Source organism: Peromyscus leucopus, chromosome 19, assembly GCF_004664715.2.
Source record: "Peromyscus leucopus breed LL Stock chromosome 19, UCI_PerLeu_2.1, whole genome shotgun sequence".
In the NCBI taxonomy this organism is placed as follows: Eukaryota; Metazoa; Chordata; class Mammalia; order Rodentia; family Cricetidae; genus Peromyscus; species Peromyscus leucopus.
In genome coordinates this window covers 50,563,215-50,582,449 of record NC_051079.1, presented here as the reverse complement: position 1 = coordinate 50,582,449, position 19,235 = coordinate 50,563,215, and the positions used below count along the sequence as shown (strand labels likewise).

The following is a 19,235-nucleotide window of genomic DNA, read 5'->3' as shown; positions in this document are numbered from 1 at the left end:
AGAATTTGTGTTTGTCTCTTGAAAAAATGAGCACTTCAAGTAGATGGAATCCAATCCATGTGTTTTCAGTTAAAACTAAAGAGACCCTGAGATATTTGAAATAGACTCTAATAGCAGTTTTGACTTGTCAGTTTTTCTTTGAGGAACCCATTTGTGGCTTTGAAATTTCCTGGACTTTCATGAGCACAAGTATAAGGAATAGGAAGTAAACATACCTTCCCTGTAAAATAAAAAGATCAGAATTCTTCATGTACCAAAGGGCGCTAAGTTAAATACAGTGTAGGATTTTGTGATGGATTTTACAGTCATAAATTATTCATTAGCCTTCTCTGTACAACTTTTGGACATTTGCAGAACTAAAGATTTATTAGGTTCAAAATTCCTTTAATAGCAATTCCTGCCCAAATCGTATTTTTATTTTAAATCTATATTTTAAAATATGGCGGTTTTTCTTTAAACTGTTATGTAATGTATACATCATAAATCTACCCAACTTAAATATATATAACTCAGAGGATCTTTTAGCATATTCAAAAATTCAGGCAATTGTTCAGAATACTAATTAAAAACATAGTCTTCATCCCTAAAGACATCATATACCTATGGAGAGATATCCTCCAAAGTCCTTTTCCAGATGGTGTCATGGCCTTGAAAGACATACAAGACCCACCAGGTGCATCAGCTTAGGAGATAAAACTGACTGTCTGTTTTGGACTCTGTCTGGGTATTTCTGTATTTACCTGCAGTGAAGCTTTCCAACAATTCTACAAAGATAGAAAATGCACCGTGAAATGACAATACAACTTTCTCTTCTCTACATTTATAAATGTGTTTACTTTGTATATGTTCTCTCATGAAGGATAGGTAGACAAACTTCACACACACACACACACACACACACACACACACACACACACGTTGTTCGTTCTTGCTTTGGCTCCTCTTTCCTAGGCAAGGCTGTTTCAAGTAAGACGGCAGTGACATCGATCTGTGCCCTATTTCTGAGGGCTTGGGAGAACACCTCTTTGATGTTGTGAGGACAGACCTCTTTCCTCTCATTTTTCTGTGTTTCTTGCCCACCCATTCTTGTGGGTTACGGCTGCCTCTCACATCACTTCCTAAGTATTTGGCTTCTCAGTACCAGGCTGTTCCCATGTCCGCGTTGGAGGTATTTGCTACTTGTGTGTAAGCCACACTGCAGTGTAACCCATGCATGAGTCTAGTGAGACCCTCCCTTCACTTTCCTTCATATTCCCAGATGGGACTCCCCTTGGCATGAATCAACACATGGAAGTCTGAATAGCAAACTTCAGTTTTAAGAAACCAAATTCCAACTTGAAGTTTGTTTGGATCCACATCAGTGTTCCGTTTTGAAGTTGCAGTGCTTTTGATGAAGTAACCAGTAGAAAGGCACTCAGTTAAAAACTGAGGTTTGAAAACTCGACTTAGTTCTTTCCAGCCATAGGCACCTTGAAGGTGAATTTATAGACGCCATAAATTTCTTCTGAAAAATCTTGCTGCTTCCTGGGCCAGTGCTGGCTCATCGGGCGCTGCAGGTTTGTGTTGGTCCAGTTTCCCGTGGAACATTAATATTAATGCATTCTTGAAAAGGGATTAAAGAGGAACACCAGCTTCAGAGCTTTGCAGCTCGTTTCGTGTCCAGGGTCAGCACAGATGAGGTGAAAGTCTAGAGAATGTTTAATGGTCACATTACAGGAATTCCTGAAGATGGTGTGAGGCTGGGAGGTGGGGACACTGGCCTTTCATTCAGAGTTGGCTTTCCATCCTGACATGATTGTTTGCCTAGCAGATGGGGTGAGGGTTACACCGTCAGGGCTGCAAACACAAAGTCTTTAATTTAAACATCCACATTTTAAACGAAAAGACAAACACCTTCCTGGTCATCAATGTTACACACCATGGACACTTTCCCCGTCTTCAAGATGTTAGTAAATGAGAAGAAAATGTCTCCAGCAAGTGTGTTCAAATCCCAGACCACCAAGTGCTCACTTGGGTGTTTAAACTCTGTTTCTTAATGACTTGTTTCTCTCCTTTAAACCCATGCCCTCACCCCATTATGGTAGAAAGCTCTCCCCACTTCTCTCAGGAACCCAGGACACGTGGTTGGGGGACAGCAGTAGCATTTATAAATATTGAGCCCTCGAAAGCCCACCTTCCCCCTGAGTCCTGTGAATATTAACTGGAAGCAGTGAAGAGTTTTGTTTTTCTTTAAACCACCACTATTTAGTTTTTTACTGGTTGGCAGATTTCTTAAAGGTGCCATTGTGCAGAACTGAAACATAATATTCTCTCCCCCTCCCTCCCTCCTCTCCCATCTCTCTCTCTCTTTCCTCCTCCCCCTCTTCTCCCATCTCTTCTCCCCCATCTCTCTCTCCCTCCTCCCCCATCTCTTCTCTCTCTTTCTCCCTCCCTCTCCCCATACCAAACAGTGCTCCTATAGGTAAGTGAGGAATCAGTGGGACAGAGGAGATGTCTGTAAATCCCCCCCCACACACACACACAAAGTTTTGCGCCACAAACTAAAATATTTTCATTCTGTCAGAACCGTGCTACTTAAATAAATGTGAATCTGGTTTCGATTATGTCACTACCGGGTACACAAAAGTGCTGTGTCTGACTCTGTGGTAGATACGTAGCCATGTCAGGGAAATTTCCAAGCCAGACCGGTCTGGATTCCTGTGCTGTACAAAAGCAAAAGCATGTTCTTGATTGAAAGAAACATTCTAGGTTCAAAGCTATGCCAGAGAAATTTCTGATGATGAAAATTGCATATGGAAGCTCACCCACTATACTAAGGCACTAGAGATCACGGTATTTTAGTTCCAGGTACTACTGTTTTTACTCACAGCAGAGAGGATTTGCTCTTCTCCAGGGAGGGCATTCCAGGGGTCCTGTGTCTTTCAGGACTAGCAGAGCTGTCTATCTGGACAGCTGTGGTCTTTGAAGGCATCTGCAGCAACTGAGGCGGTGAGTGGAGCTTTCATTCCAGGATCTTCCCTAGCCAGGAGGCTGTCAAGTCATCCTATCCATAGAATGGCAGGTCCGGTTAGCTGGCCAGGCATTGCCCTGTGAGGCTGTTTATTCTACTTCCTTCTCTGAGGATGTCTTTTTCTTGTATAAACACAAAGCTAAGTGTGCAATAATCACTGAGGCAGGGACTGTAATGATGAAAAACCAGGCTCTGTGAGGACAGGAGAGCTGTGGGAAGCCATTGTACATCTGAGCGGCAAGCCCCGCCCTAGCACCTGCTCACCCCCCACACATAACAAAGCCTAGTTGCACCCCCAGACCTACCACCTACTCCCTCACATATACATCACACATCTTGGCTGTACACTCAGCCCTAGCACCTACTCACTCACACACACAGCACCTACTCACTCACACACATATCACACCTCTGAGCAGCACACACCCAGACCAGCACCTACTCCCCAACCCTGTGCTGAGGTTTGAAACCAAGGCCTCACACTGCTAGGCAGGTGCTCACCACTGACTGTGTGTTTGAGCTGGAATCTTGAGTACTCATCGGTTGAGGTCTCTGCTCTCCCCTGTCTTTTTTGGAACTCCCTATTTACCAGGCATTTGGGACGGTTTCTTCCCGTCAACCTCCAGTGAGACTTTGGATTTTTCTAGTCTCAAAGGACTTAAGTGTCTGGAGTTCATTCCACAGTTCTCTCTTACTCTTATTCTATATCTGGCTTCACAACTCAGCGACTCTTTCCTTGGGGTCTTTTAATGGCAGCATTTATAGTTGTATCTGCTGTCCCCTAATGGTTAGACACCTCAGATCATCTATGGATTGATGGATACCTAAGGTCTGTTTTCCCTGTTTGAAGAGGACACGCTACTTGGCCCACAGGCAAGCAGCTAATGAAGGCCTCAGCCGTGTTTTCCTCTCATGATCTTCCATCCCAACAACATGGTCAGCATGGAGACCCAACTGATGAAGCACCTGTAAGACTGGTGGGTTGATGAGGGTCAGTGACATCATCCCATCCTGCTGGTAGTGACATCATCCCATCCTGCTGATTGTGAGTTGGGGGATGGAGGAGCCTCTGTGTCTATATGCAGCTCCACGTACCAGTCTGCACTGACTTGTCATACAATGATGTAGTTACAGACTTCACCTGGGTTCTGCTAATCATTTATCATGTTAGTTGTACCTGGACCCTTGGATTTGTGGTTATCTGATGGGTCTGTCCTGATAAAAATAACTCTATTGCCAAAGGAATTTTTTTTATTTTTATATGTGTGAATAATATGGATGAAAGAGCTAATGTGGGTGAAATAGGAGGTCAAGTACAGAGAAAGTCACGTACCATGCTTGTTTTAAGTCAGAATAGGCTTTAGGGAAGTGATTGGATCCTGTGGGTTCAGATCAAGTCAATGGGTCAGTCTCTGGGTAGATTCACAACACAGTGGTACCACTGGGAGGTGGGAAGAGGTGTGGCCTCATTGGTGGAAGAAGATGCTCAGGGCTTGCTCTGGAAACATGGGTCTTATCTCCTCTCCTCTTTCTTTTCCTTCTCTTTGCTTTTTGACTCCTGTGAGGTGAACAGCTTTCTTTTGCTATGTCTTTCTGGCATGGAGCTCTGCCTCATCATGGCCTAGAAGCAAGAAGTCACTAACCATGGACCAAAGCCGCCGAAACGGGAAGCAGATTAAATCATCCTTCCCCTTCAGTGGTTATTTCTCCGACAGTGACATAATGACAGTGTTACAACCTGTCGCACCCATTAAAAAACTTGCTGTGTGTTAAATCATACAGACTTTTAAAAATGAAACCATCATGTTTACTTCCTGATAGAACCTTTCTTTAGGTCTCCAAAGGCAGAGATGTCCTAACTTGGATTCGAGTTTGGGTTCTGCCTGGACACAAGATCTCTTTCCTTGAATGTCATTATCACTCACCCTGAAGTAAGGTGACATTGAAGAGTTTCAACACAGATTGATGCTCCAGTAGGCCTTGTTTCCTTTGCTCTTACGCTGCCTCATGTTTTCTCATACCCAGCACTCTCCTCCTCCCCCCCAAATCCCTGCTCTGTCTGCATGCATGTGTGTGAACACCATGCATGCATGTGTTTGTAAAACATCTTTTAAATGCTAAGCTTTGCTCTAAACCAACATGGCAATCCTGCCCATGTATGATTGCTCACTGTATTCTCAGTTTTATGGTCTGGTCTTATAGCATCTTCGCTGTTGTCCTCATTTACAGACAGCTGTTGAGTCGCAGGAGGAGATTTGGGTTGACATTAGCTGTTTTTACAAAGGACACATAGATGGATGGTGAGAATGTGAGGTGGCCAAGAGACCTGTCCCACACAGCTGCATGCCTGTAGGCCAAGGGCTCCTTGAGAACTTGTGTTTCTGTGCCTCTCTCCACCTGTGGCTGTCTTATCCAGGTTCCCACCACCCAGTCCAGCAGGCTCTGAATTTCAGTTTCATACCTCTGTACCCATCTGTGTTTTGTCCCTGTGTCCACCCTTCACATCATGTGGCCATTCCTTCTCCAGGATACTTTAACAGTCCCTCAGGCAGATAAGCACAGATGCCTGTGGGGTCCCCAAACATTCCAAGTACCAGTCATCAAATTTGCCCTGACTGAGCACTGATGGCCTGTTCTCCCACAAGAACACTATTGAATCGAGGACCCAGACTCTCAGGCTTTATTCAGTTTTGGTAACCTGAGCTACTACAGTGACTGGCACTTAATGTTACATCAGTTATTGTACAAGAGTGAACCAACAAACTGAAATCAACCCAATGGGAAATGAACTTGTTAAAAGGTGAGCTTTAGTGACTTTCTTAAAAAGCTGTACAGTGCTGGCATTGAACCTGTGACCTTGTGCACATGAGGGTAGACTGATATTGCCAAGCCTTCTTTTTACTATTAGTTTTGAGACCGTTTCACTGTGCTGCTTAGGACAATCCTCCTCCCGCCTCAGCCTCCCAAGGACTTGGGATTTGCCAGGCCTGGATCCCACGCTTTGTTTGGTGACCTGGTTTTGGTGATATCCTTATCACCCAGGCTTAACTCTGAGCTATGGGTGAGAGCAGTTGCTGCAGACCAAACTCTGTCCCTAAGCACTTTACTCTCAAGTTGGCCTCTGCCCTTCCCATAGTTCCTTTTCTCCTCTTTTTAGGTCAGGAGGAAATAGGTGCTTGGCATATTTTATTTTTTCAGAAGTATCAGATTAAGTTACTCAGTATTCATTTTCTTTGCATAAAGGAAATTAGGTTGACATTTTGGTCTGGGCAAAACAAGGAGAGGAAGACTATCCTGGGGGAAGACAGGTGTCAGCAAGGAGGTTCGTGAGTTTGGAGGGTGGGGATGCTCGCAATGTGTGGCAGTCATCCCCAGTACTCATCGACCCCCACATCAAGCCCACCAGTTCTCGTCAGATAAGTCAGAGGACTTGAAGTCCAAAGTGATTCGGGATTGATTTTGTTTGCTTAAATAACAATTTCCCTGACCTCAGTTTCATGATTCAGCAGTTCTGGTGTAAATTATTTACAATAAAAGCACTAAGGCAAGTCTGTGTGGTATGGGAATAAACTCAAACTCAAATTATAGACAGAGGGCACAAAACCATAACTGTATGGTTTTCCAATTTACCGTACAGTTGAAGGACGTTTCAAGGGCATAATGGAAGCCATAAGATTGAACTAAGTACAGTCACGACGTTCCAGAAAGTGTTCACAAGTGTAAGTGTTCTTCAGCCTTACTTATAGACCAGTGTGGGTCCTCAGATGAGACCACTTTCCACAAGCAGGAGTTTGGCAATTTAGACAGACAGTTCTCTTGTTTTTGTGTTTTAGGGGTCAAGAAGACTTACTTGTACAATTCACATTTTACATTCATTTTCAGAGACATTTAATTGTTCCTTGGTGATTCTTATGCAGAACTTGAAAACATGTAAAATTATATGAAAATATTACTGCAGAATTGCTACATGCATGTATACAAATGACTTTCCACAGACTGGCTTAACATTTAAGTGTTTGTGCACATGCAGGACAGGACACTATTGATGATTGTTGCCTCAAACTTCTTTACCTTCTGCTGCTCTTTAATACATTGTTTGGAATCCCAGATTTCTAAAAGGACACTTTCAGGAGGGGCTTAGTTTTAGAAGTTGGTTTATAGCTGGAGCTGAGGTCTGGCATTGTGAGCCTGTGTCGTCACACCTGCCAGGGAAACCATTCTCCAAGAACCCAGGAAACAACTCAGTGGGGGTAAGACTGGATGACAGAATGTAGTTGGTAGCCATTCCAACCTTGATCTGGAAGTTCCAACCTCCATTGAGGCTTCAGTAACTGTCACGCCTACAAGGCAGGGCCAAGAGAGGACTCTGAAGACCCAAGATCCGGGTGTGCAGATGTGCAGGCTCTCTTGGTTCCTGGGCCCTGGATGCTGGAGGTAGAACGACCAGAGTTCTCCAGAGAACACTGCTGGACTGCGACACACCTTTCCCAGACCCTGCAACCTATCTATCCCTTCACTTGTAAGTTACGTCACTAAATAAACCTTACTTTTAACTACGTGGAGTGGCCTTAATAACTTCACCAATACAGAACCTGCCAGTCTTCACGTGGGATTTCCATCTTCTTCCTGTGAACAGACTGCAATAAGAACAAAGCATCTGTGATCTAAACCACAGGTATTCTAATTGGGATAAAAATACATGGAATTTCTTCTGAAAGACTTGCTTGACAACATTTATGTTTGCATACTACATTTCACACATCTTAAAAAAATCATTTATTGGTTTATTTTACATGTATACAATGCATTTTGATCATATCTATCCCACTACCCCATTCCAGCACCCCTACCTTTATCATGACAAATGAATTTTGTTTTTTACATGTGATCTTGAATTTAGTTTGCCAGTATTTCATTGTGGGTTTTTTTTTTTTTTTTTTTTTTTTTTTTTTTTTTTTGGTCTAGATTCATCAGGGTGATTCATCTGCAAATTTCTTTTTGTGTATGTCATTGTCTGGTATTGGTATCAGAGTAATGCTGGCTTCATGAAAGGAGCGTGGAGACCAACCTTCCTATGTTTTTTGGTGGACTAATTTGAGTATTATTGTTGATAATCCTTCTTTGAAGGTCTGGTAAGATTCTGCAGTATGCTTCTCTGGGCCTGGGTTTTTTGTTTTCACTAGGAGAGATTTTTATGACTGTTGAAGTCTTGTTTCAGAGTATAAGTCTGCCTTAGTTAATTTTCTATTGCTGGGATAAAACACCATGACCAAAAGCAACTTGAAGAGGAAAGGGTTTCTTTCACTTTATAAAACTCAGGTCATACTCCATCATCCAGGGAAGTCAGGGCAGGAACTTCAGCCAGGAGGCTGGAGGTGGAAGCTCAGGTAGAGGCCATGGATGTGTGCTGTTTACTGGCTTGCTTTCCATGGCTTGTCTATCTTGCTTTCCTGTAGCATTCAGGACCACAAGCACATATACAGCACCACCCACAGTGAGCTGAACCCTCCCGCATCAATCATCCACCGATGGCTTGCTCATAGGGCAGTCTGGTTGTGGGCATTTTCTTAATTAAAATTCCTTTTTCTAACATGACTGTGGCTTGTATCAAGCTGACATGAACTTTCCAGCACAAGGTCTGTTAAAACTATTTAATTCATCATGGGTTAATTTTGGTAGATCATATGCATCTAGAAACTCATCCATTTTTTTTTGTAGGTTTTTCAGTTTAGTGGAAGAGAAGTGTTTTATTTTTATTTTTTAATAGGCTTCATTGGTATTTGTTGCAATATCTATTTTTGTCTTTTGTTTTAACTTGGATCTTTTCTCTTTCTTTCATTGGTATCTGTTGCAATATCTATTTTATTTTAACTTGGATCTTTTCTCTTTCTTTTGGTAAATTCGGTTAAGTGTTCATTCTGTCTACCTTTTCAAAGAACCTACTTCATTTCTGTTCTGGTCTTAATCATTTCTCCCTATCTATTGCTTTGAAGTTTGATTTATTATTGTTTGTCCACGGCAATAAAATGAATCACTCAGCTATTTGAGATTTCTCAAAGTATTTGATGTAGGAAATTACAATGATGAATGTTCCTCATAGAACTGCCTTCATTCTGTCCCATAGTAGAATTTGCTATGTTCTATTGTCATTGTCATTAAATCCTTTTATTCCTTCCTAAGTTTTCACCTTTCATTGTTTAATCTTTATGAATTTGCCTGCTCTCTCTAGTTTCTCATTTTGGCAATATCTAACTGCATTGCATTGTGTTCAGATAGAATACAAGATATTATTTAAATGTTTCTAGATTTTCTGAGGCTTCCTATATGTCATAATATGTGGTTCATTTGGAGAAAATCCAGGAGCTGCTGAGAAGAGCAGGTATTTTGTAGTGTTTAGGTGCAATGTTCTGTAGATGCCTGTTAGGTCCGTTTCACTTATGGTTTTGCTTATCTCTGATGTTTATCTGCTGTTATTTTTTTCTGGATGCTGTTATTATTATTTTTTGGTGACTGTGGGGCTGAAATCTCCCACTGTTGCTGTGTTGGATTCACATCTAGAAATATTTGCTTTATGAAAATGAGTGTACCTGTGTTTGGTGCATACATGGTTAAAACTGTCATATCATCTTAAGTGTGATGTGAACTTCATTTCTTCTGACTAGTTTTAGTTAAAAATCTATTTTGTTTGGTATTAGAATAGCTGCACCAACTTGTTTCCTAGTTCCATTTGCTAGGGGCACCCTTTCCCATCCATCCTGTGGCTATTATCTATCTTTGAAAGTAAGCTGTGTTTCTCAGTGATAGCAGAAAAGTTGGATCCTGCTTTTTACATCCAATCTGAATCTGTGTCTTCTTATTGGTGAACTGAAATCAGACTCATTAAAAAATATGTATCGATTTTCATAATTTTGTTCATTTTATGGTTTTTCCTTAGGCTTGTTTTGATGAACTGCTCTGGTATTGTGTATTTTCCACCTGTTGCCTCTTTGGAGTGTTTAATCCTTTTTTTCAGTCTGAAGCATTCCTTCCAGTATCCTCTGTAGAGCTGACTTCCTGGTAATGTATTCCTTTAGTCTGTTTTTGTAATAGAAAGGTTTTATTTCTCTTTCACTTTTAATAGATAGTTTCATTGGGTATAATAGTCTGAGTTCGGCAGTTGTGCCTTTGCAGAACGTGTAATACCTCCTTCCAAACTTTTGGATTTAACAGTTTCCATGGTTAGTTCTGATGGGTTTACCTTTCACGTGACTTGGCCCTTTTCTCTTGCAGCTTTCAGTCACCTTTCTTTCTGCCCCCATCATATATATATATTAATATATATATATATATATATATATATATATAAATGTGAAAGTTGAGATTCTTCTGATTAAGATTGTAAAATCCACAGCCAAGTAGCAAATGGAGGTCTTAGGTGAATTCAAATGCCAAGAACAGCACCATGAGCTAGCATCTAGAGGTGAGGACAGTCACCTTCAATTTAGAGTGAGTCATGGTACCTATGTGTGGCTCAGTAACAAACTGTAAAGCTAACTAACTTCTGCCAAGGTAGTAGTATGCCATTTACTTTCTTGACTTGGTTTAATTTCAATTTATAAGTCTTTTGATGATCTTTGTTTTGAGATGAATTATGTGAAAATATACCGGAGCACACACCATAACCCTTGTTATTTCTAGAGTATGTGTTCTGATGTGTCTATACACAGCTCCAGGGATTGACCTGATTCTCCATTGAGAGAATGGAGAAAAGGGAAACACATGGACACATAGGAAAGCTGTTGGATGCTGATGGCAAAGCCTCAGCAGCCTAGATGCTCAGCATGTAGTTGAACAGGGTGGACAGGTTACTGCATACAGCAGAACAGGAGGCAGGTTTAGCTAGTTTCCATAGGACTGTCTCTGTTGGGGAATAGTCTTCAGGCAGAAAAACATTGTGGCAGTATGGGAAGAGAACTATGGTAGACATGTTTTGCATGTACTATCAACATTTACTTTAGGACCAGGAGATAAGACTTGTCATTATTCTGTGCTACTCTGGGAAGGGTTTTGCTGTTCCCATGAGTCTGAGGCTTTCATCCTTGACATGGCCATGCCTGTGTCAACAGCACATGTTCACTCGGGACTGCACTCATTTCCAGAGTGTTCTAAGAACCTCAGAGGATGTCTGAAGCCACAGATAGTACTAAATTCTGTGTTTGCTGCTTTTAACCTACATGCACATACTCTTTAGAAATTTTAACTAACAAATTAGGCACAGTAGGAGATCATCAATTATGACTAACGATAAAAAAGAGCCATGATCACAATAGTCTGCAGTAAAATAGCCAGTATCATTACTCTTTTTCTTTGAGGCCATTATTTAGTAAAATAAAGGAATTTGAAAACGAGCCATGTGATGGCATAACAGCCAGTCTGATGACAGAGGGCAGCTGTATATGGACATGCTGGTCAAAGAGGTGGTTCATGGTCAAAAGGGCAGGGCAAGATGGTATGACATCACATTACTCAGAACATGGTATATTTTAAAGCCTCTGAATGGTTCATTTCAGGAATTTTCCATTTAACTTTTTCATCTGGCAGTTGACTACAGGTAACTGCATTATGGACTGTAGAACTGTGGTTAAGAGGGGCTGCTGCTTTGCTCCCGACTTTGCGGGAGGGACCAATGCCTGAAAGGAATTCTGTTCCTCCTCCTCCTCATCTTCTTTTTTAAACACATTTTCTAGATGTTATCTGTCAGATAAATCTCTCGATTCTGAGTTTAATGTGTATTTAGCAAACATCTAAAAGTAGATGCAGAGATGTTGCTTTTGGTCCAAAGGGAAAATGCCACTGTTTTAAAAAGCTATCCAATTTATCAAACTAGCCTTTCTCTTTTTAATGATATTGTTGTTTAATCTTACCCAGAAAGAAGTTTCTGAGCATATGTCTAGTCCAGATACAATTCTAATATTTTAAGACTTTATAAATGGTAGGAGTATATGTTTTTCATGCTTGAATGAAGCATTCATGATTTAAAACAAATAACTAACAGTTTTTTTGGTCAGTGAAGGAAAAAAATCTTGTATCACTAACATGGTCACATAGAACATAAGAACGAAGAGGTTGAAAAGCACTTTAAGAAGCATGACCTTTCCATGCAAATAGGTCACATGACCAATATATCTTGATGATGAAAGTATAAGTACCGCGAGACACTGAAATGATGACTAATGTCTCAGAGTGATGGCTAAGAATTTGTTCATGAAGGCAGTAGCTTCTTCATAAAGAGAGAAGCAGACAAGAGAGTGAAATAGAACACAGCTGGACAAAGCGGAAGAGATGGGCTCCAGCATATCACAAACTCACCAGAAGTGATGGAAAGATCGACTGTAAGACACTGAAACTATAAACACTTTGTGATCATTGACCATGAGACCCAGACTGAGGAGCCACACAAGACCTGGTGTGCAGCTCCTGTATGAAACACCTCTGCATTAGTAGATAGGACACTGTGGAAACTTGGAAAAGCTTAGAAAGGAAACACCATATCTGATTCAGCTGCAATTTGGGTGATTAATGTTGTCCCATAATGTAAGAGGGTTGATGTCTAACTCCTGTAGTTAATTGTTGTTTTAGTCCTGAGTCCCTGTGGATGTATGAGAATGAGATGTGTGTTTTGATGACCTACCACAGTCTACATTGCTCACCCACAACTGTACCCACTCTCCAGAGAAAGCCAACATGATTGGAAGCTGATATTATGATACTGTGAGAATATCCCCAGATATTTTCATTAATGGATTCTGTAAGAGAATACCCTGTGGCTTCCTTCTTTGTTTTTGTTGAAGTTCATTTCCCTTTAGACACACTAGCCGTCTAGCTGTGGACATTTACACTTCAGGTTGGAAGAGTACGGCCTGTGTCATTCATGAGCAAATCCTTTCCCACTGAACTGGAATTTTCTTTGTTGGATCACCAGCATAGAAGCAAAGTTTCAGGTTGCGTTTTTCATTACTGTCTTAGCATGATCCATGGAAAGAGCATGTTCAATAAGAATCTCCTGAGAATTACGTCATAGATAAGCTCCCTTGCTTTGAAATTTCTATACACTCAGCATAATGAACTCTTCCACTAAACAGAACAGTACTCATGGTGATCCATGAGTTTGTTCTTTATCATTTTAGGAATAAGGGAAAAACACAATCATGACTGTAAAAGATTGTGCCAAAATATCTGGTTGGCTAACATTCATCTAATGATATTACGGATAATATAATTTTAAAATTAGAATTGGAATATTTTTTACAGCCTTAGTAAAAGTCTGAAAAGTTAACCCAGCTATATAGTTCATTAAAAGAAATGATAAATGTCGAGTGGGGGGGAAATGATTTCAGTCATTTATTTGATTAAAAATGAATAAAATGCTGCTTATAAAACAAAAATGTATAAAAAAAAAAAAAAAAAAAAAAAAAAAAAAAAAAAAAAGCATGGGTACAATATATATAAAAATGTATTTATTGTATTATAATAGCTGCTTGATAACACCAAAGACTGTTTTATAAGAGGTGCATATTAAGATTTACTAGAATATCTCTTTCATTTTTAGTACTTTTAGAGGTTGAGTGAAGAGAGTTGAGACTTTAGGAACAATAGCCTTCAGACAGAATTAGTGTTGATGATGACATAAGACGCTTTGCTTCTTGTTTTCACCAAGTGAGTCCTTAAGTTACATTCAGAATGCTTTAAATAAATTCCAGGCAAATTGTTGGAATAAAACCAAGGCTAATATTGAATGTGCATACTAAATCAAGATGGCATGTTTAGAATATAACTTTCATATAAAGAAGAGCAATTACATTTCTACAAAACCAAGCACAGAGCCTTATGATAGAAACTATTCCAAAGTAGATGAAAAGCTTGATTTACCCCGATTTCATCATTACCATTATTCCCACCCATACCCTTAATTTCTCATGTCTATGTCATCTACAATGTATTATCCATGTGTGATCTTTTGACATAGATTGATGAACATGTAACATTTCTTTCAATGCAAATAATTAACCCAACATAACACTGTTATTGAAGAATCTTGATTCTTGTTCCTTGAAATAAAGACAGACAGTCCAGGTAGCAATGGAATATCTATAGCATCATTTAGGCTTTTCTGTTGATTCGGGTGCAGTAAGGAAGCCTTTGTAGCAGGAAGACTTTGAAAATGAAACAAGACAGACGCACTTGCCATTTGGAACAACTGAGCCATAGCACGCACCTTAAATATTGAGTCAGTGTGCTGGAGAGATGTGTCTTACTGAGACATCTCACTAATAAGAGCAATTAGCAGAGTTTGTTGGTAGAATGTGATCAGTTCTTTCCTCTATGGCATAGTCAACAGTACTTGGCATTTATTTTACATTTAGAATTATAGATTTTGTCTTTGAGTCATGGAAGTAAAATTTTCATTAATGACAAAATTTTATATATATTATGCTTTGGTGATGGAATTAATGGTATTTTGTACTCAACCATATACAATACTCATGGGTTACATAGTTTTGTTTACATTTTAAAGTTTTAGTGACTAACTTCATATCTTAACTATGTCTATATTTTTAAATGGTACATATATGTGCTTCTGGGTAAAGAAGAATTTTTGTTTCTCTTAGGATGAAACAAATTTATTTACTTTTTTCATAAACAGTGTCTTATGATGTCCAGCCTGACCTTGAGCTTTTTGTGTATCAGGATGACTTTGAATTCCTGGTTATCCTCCCTGTATTTCAAGTGCTGGAGTTATTCTTCTGGTATTTTTTAAAATTACCAAATAATTGTGTCTACTTACAGGATGCAATGGAATATTTTGATCTGTGGATACATCATACACCAATTAATCAAAATTCTAACATACCCATCACTTCACCTGCTTAGGTTTAGTGATAAGAACTGCTAAAAATCTTTTAGCAACTTGAAATAAAGTATAATCTTTTTTAACATGTAGTTATCATGTAGTACAGTAGCTCTAACATGGATTCTTCCTGTCTAACTTTAACTGTATCCTCTGCACTTTTTCCCATCCTATCCTACCCCTCTAGCCTTAGTTGTGAGATCTTTTCAATATTCCACATCTTTATGTAATCTTTGTGTCTAATTTACTTCAGTTAGTGCCTTCCAGATGTATTCATGTTGTCAGAATTTACTTCCTTTCAAAAACCAAATAGTGTTCTTTCTGCAGTGTGTGTGAGCTGGGGACTTTCTCCACTCATCCACTGATAGACACTTAGGTTGCTTCCATAGCCTGACTTTTGTGAACAGTGCTGGGAAGAACTTGAGATTAAAGATATGTAGCTGCATGCCAGTAGTGGAGGGGATTTGTGGGTCATCCAGTAGCTCTGATTGTCCCTCATTCTCCTCCTTGCCCTCTCTGAGGAACCTGCATTGTTTTCTGAAAGGACTGTACTAGTTTACACTCTGATCAGCAATGTCCCAGGATTCTCTTTTCTCCAAACATTTAACCGCTCACCTTTTGATAACAGATATTTAGTAAGATGTGAAGTGATGCCCCTTTTTTGTTTTAATTTGCCTTGCCATGATAGGTACATATGTTAACTGTTCTTTCTTTCAAAGGCATTGCCCATCTGTATCTCTTTTGAAAAATATGAGTTTATCAGATGTATGATTTGCAAATATTTTCTCCCAATCTGTAGGCTGTTAATTCACTGTTAGTTGTTTCATTTAAATCTATGTATTGTTATAGATAGCATAGATAATTTTATTAAGAATAATTGTAATTTATTAAAGTGGATTTTAACATATATTTAAGCATGGGTAGTTAATAAAAAGGCACTCAGGGAAGGAATACAGTTCCTCAAAATGTGTGAGTGTGGACTTCTCGTAGGAGAGTCACAGCCAGTATGGGAATTTTGGTGGTTAATATTGAGTGTCAGCTTGACAAGATGGAGAATCATCTAGATGATAAACTTCTGGGCATGTCTTAAGGGAGTTTCTAGATTGGATTAATTGAAGCAAAGAGATCTAACCTAAATATGGGCAGCATAATTTCCTGGGTGAAAACAACCAAAAAGAAAGTGAGCTGGGCACCAGCCTTCAGCTCTCTGTGCTTTCTGAGTGAGGATGAAATGTGACCAGCTGCACCATGCCTTCCCTGCTGTGGGGGACCTTTCCCTCAAACTGTGAGTCAAACAAGCCTTTCCTTCCTTCCGTTCATTTTGCCAGCCATTTTGTCACAAGGAAAAGAAAAGCAGCTGTCTCGGTCACTATCCTGTTGCTGGGAAGAGATGCCATGACCACGGCAATTTTTATCAGAGCCAACATTTAGTTGGAGCTTGCTTACAGTTTCAGAGGCTGAGTCCATTATCACCAAGGCAGGGGGTATGGGAGGCATGGTCCTGGGAAAGTTGACAGCTACATCCTGATCCACAGGCAGAGAAAAAATAAGAGACACTGGGCCTTGCATGGGCTTTTGAAACCTCAAAGTCCACCCCTAGTGACACACTTCTCCAACAAGGCCACATGTCCTAATCCTTTTAGTCCTTTCAAATAGTGCCACTCCATGGTGACTGAGTATTCTAACATATGAGTCTATCAGGGCTGTTCTTATTCAAACCACCACAGTAACCAATGCAGGCATCTTAACAACATTAATGCTTATCAACCGATGAACATGAAATGTCTTCATTATTTGTAAAATCGGTTGGTCTTCAACTTTTATGAGTATTTTGTAGTTTACAGTGTACATATCTTTATCCTCCTTGATTAAATTTACTATTAAGTATGTTCAATTTGAGGTTATTTTAAATTGGATTCTTTACTTAATTTCTGTTTCAGATAGTTTGTTATTGATGTATAAAAGGCCACAGTGGTTTTGATATGTTGATCTTGTAACATGTAACCAAGGAGTATTATTATTAGATGTTGAGGCTGAGTAGAATCATGGAACTGGATTATGAAAAGGCTTTTCACAGGATAATATATTCCCAGATGGCTCAGTTAAGTTAAGCCTCATATCTGAATCTACAGAATAATGATAGAAACTGAATTTGAAAAGAGAAAGTATCCCCCCCACACACAAAGGATATCAAACAGCCATGAGAAGTACCGCTCACAGTTATTCAGTTATAATCTGCTGATTACTCACTAAATCCTCTGTGCCATTCCAAATGTGGTCAACATGGAAGCTCAAAAAGAATATCATTAAAAACATAAATCCCTACCTATGATGGGACATCTCATGCAGCCTTGAGGCAGGGGAAGGGCTTGGACTCACCTCTACTGGATGTGCCTCCCTCTGGGAGGCCTTGACTTCTTGTCAGGGGCAATGGGGGGAATGGGAGGTTGGTTGGGGGGCAAGGCTGTGGGTGGGAGGAGGGGGAGGGGGATCTCTGATTGGTGTGTAAAATGAAAAAAAATTCTTAATTAAAAAAATGAAAAAAAAATATAAATCCTTGTTCTCAAGGAGCTGATGTTCTGTAATACTGAAGATGTATAAAAATGGGCTTTATAATATTTTAATGTTAATAATTACTGTGGTGGTTTGAATTGAAAATGACCCCATAGGTTCTCACAGAGAGTGGTACCATTAGGAAGCATAGCCTTGTTGGAGTAGGTGTGGCTTTGATGGAGGAAGTTCACTGGGGACAGGCTTTGAGGTTTCCGATGCCCAGTCTTTCTCTCTTTTCTTTCTGCTTGTTGATCCAGATGTAACTAGAACTCTCAGCTTTTTCCCCAGCACCATGTCTTCCTGCATGCCACCATGCTTCTCTCTATGATGATAATGGACTAACCCTCTGAACTGTAAGCCAGCCCCAATTAAATGTTTTCCTTTATAAGAGTTGCCATGGTCATGCTGTCTCTTCACAGCAATAGAAACCACGACTAAGACACTTACTAAGAAAAATATCTGGAAAAGTAGAAAATTGAAATATCAGTGTCAAGCACAATTAGGTCTTCTTATAGGGAGGCCATAGAAACAGGTACAAGGAAGCAGAGGTCTTCCTCACATGGTGCCTCTGTCTGTGCAGATCTCTCCCTCACACAAGGTGCTGTTTGTGTTCAGTTTACTTCCAAACCCCACACTCTGTAATGCCATTTACACAGAGAAGGAATGTTAAGTAAAATGAAGGAAAATCTGAAGTAGGATTGCCGCCATGCTACTGACTGTGGCTTCGCACCCTCCTCACCTCAGAGTTCTCAGGTGACAGGTAACAAGAGAAGTAGCATCCAGGCAAGACTAAATGACCTCCATAGAGCTTTTTAAACAGGGGCCGCCAGGCCATGCAGGGGAACTGTTTCAGTGACTTCCTTTTTTATAGTACTTGTAACTACCAAAGCCCAGACATTCCTCTTCCCCAAGACCCGTTTGTCAGTGGGTACAAATGCTGTCCTGGGGCTGAAGCAATTTGGCTCTATTTCTTGATTCAGTTTTCTGTTTCTGCCTGCATATTTCAATTCCCTCGAAATACAGTCAAGGGGCTTTTGTTCTCTGCAATAAGCTCCTCAAGTTCTCTCCCAGCTCTCTCTTTCATCCTCTTCCTCCATATTTACATCCTTCCTTTCTTCTATACTTTCTTTCCTCTGTTCTTCTCTTCCCTTCCTTTTCTCCTCTCTTTGTAGAATAGTCATTGTATTTGGAGCATAAACTAAAACACCACAATAATTTTAATGAACTCAGTACATTTATTAAATCTTATATGTTTGTGCAAATCAAAAGGAGAACCAGATAACCAGTAAAACTTGAAAGGAACATGTAGATGTGTTCTTAGAATCTCGTACTAAAATTATTATGCTCATGCACACATAGTTAACTGTTGATGTTTTCCAACCAAAGTTACTTATTAAAGTGTCTTTGTATGGTAGGATAAGCAGGTGAGAGAGAGAGAGCTCAGTGGTTAAGATCATGGGCCAGCCCTGCAGAGGGCCTGGGTTGGGTTTCCAGGACTTAGATGGCAGCTACCGGCTATCCTCAGCTCTCATTCTGAAGGACCTGACACTCTCATCTGACCTCTACAGTCACCAGGCACACAGGTGGCGCATGTACACACATGTAGGCAAAACACCTATATACACAAAAACCATTTTTTTAAAGTGAGTTTCATGTGTAAATTGTAGCGAATCAGTAAAATGCTTCTAAAGAAATTAGGGATTGGGCTGGGGAGATGATGGCTCAGTGATTAAGAGCACTTGCTGCTCTTACAGAAAAACTTGGATTGGTTCCTAGCACCCACTC

At 40.1% G+C, this 19,235-nt stretch overlaps 1 protein-coding gene across 1 annotated transcript in view; it reads left to right on the top strand.

Moving 5' to 3' along the window:
• Window positions 1-19,235, top strand: part of Piezo2 (piezo type mechanosensitive ion channel component 2) — a 405,018-nt gene that overhangs the window by 178,338 nt on the left and 207,445 nt on the right.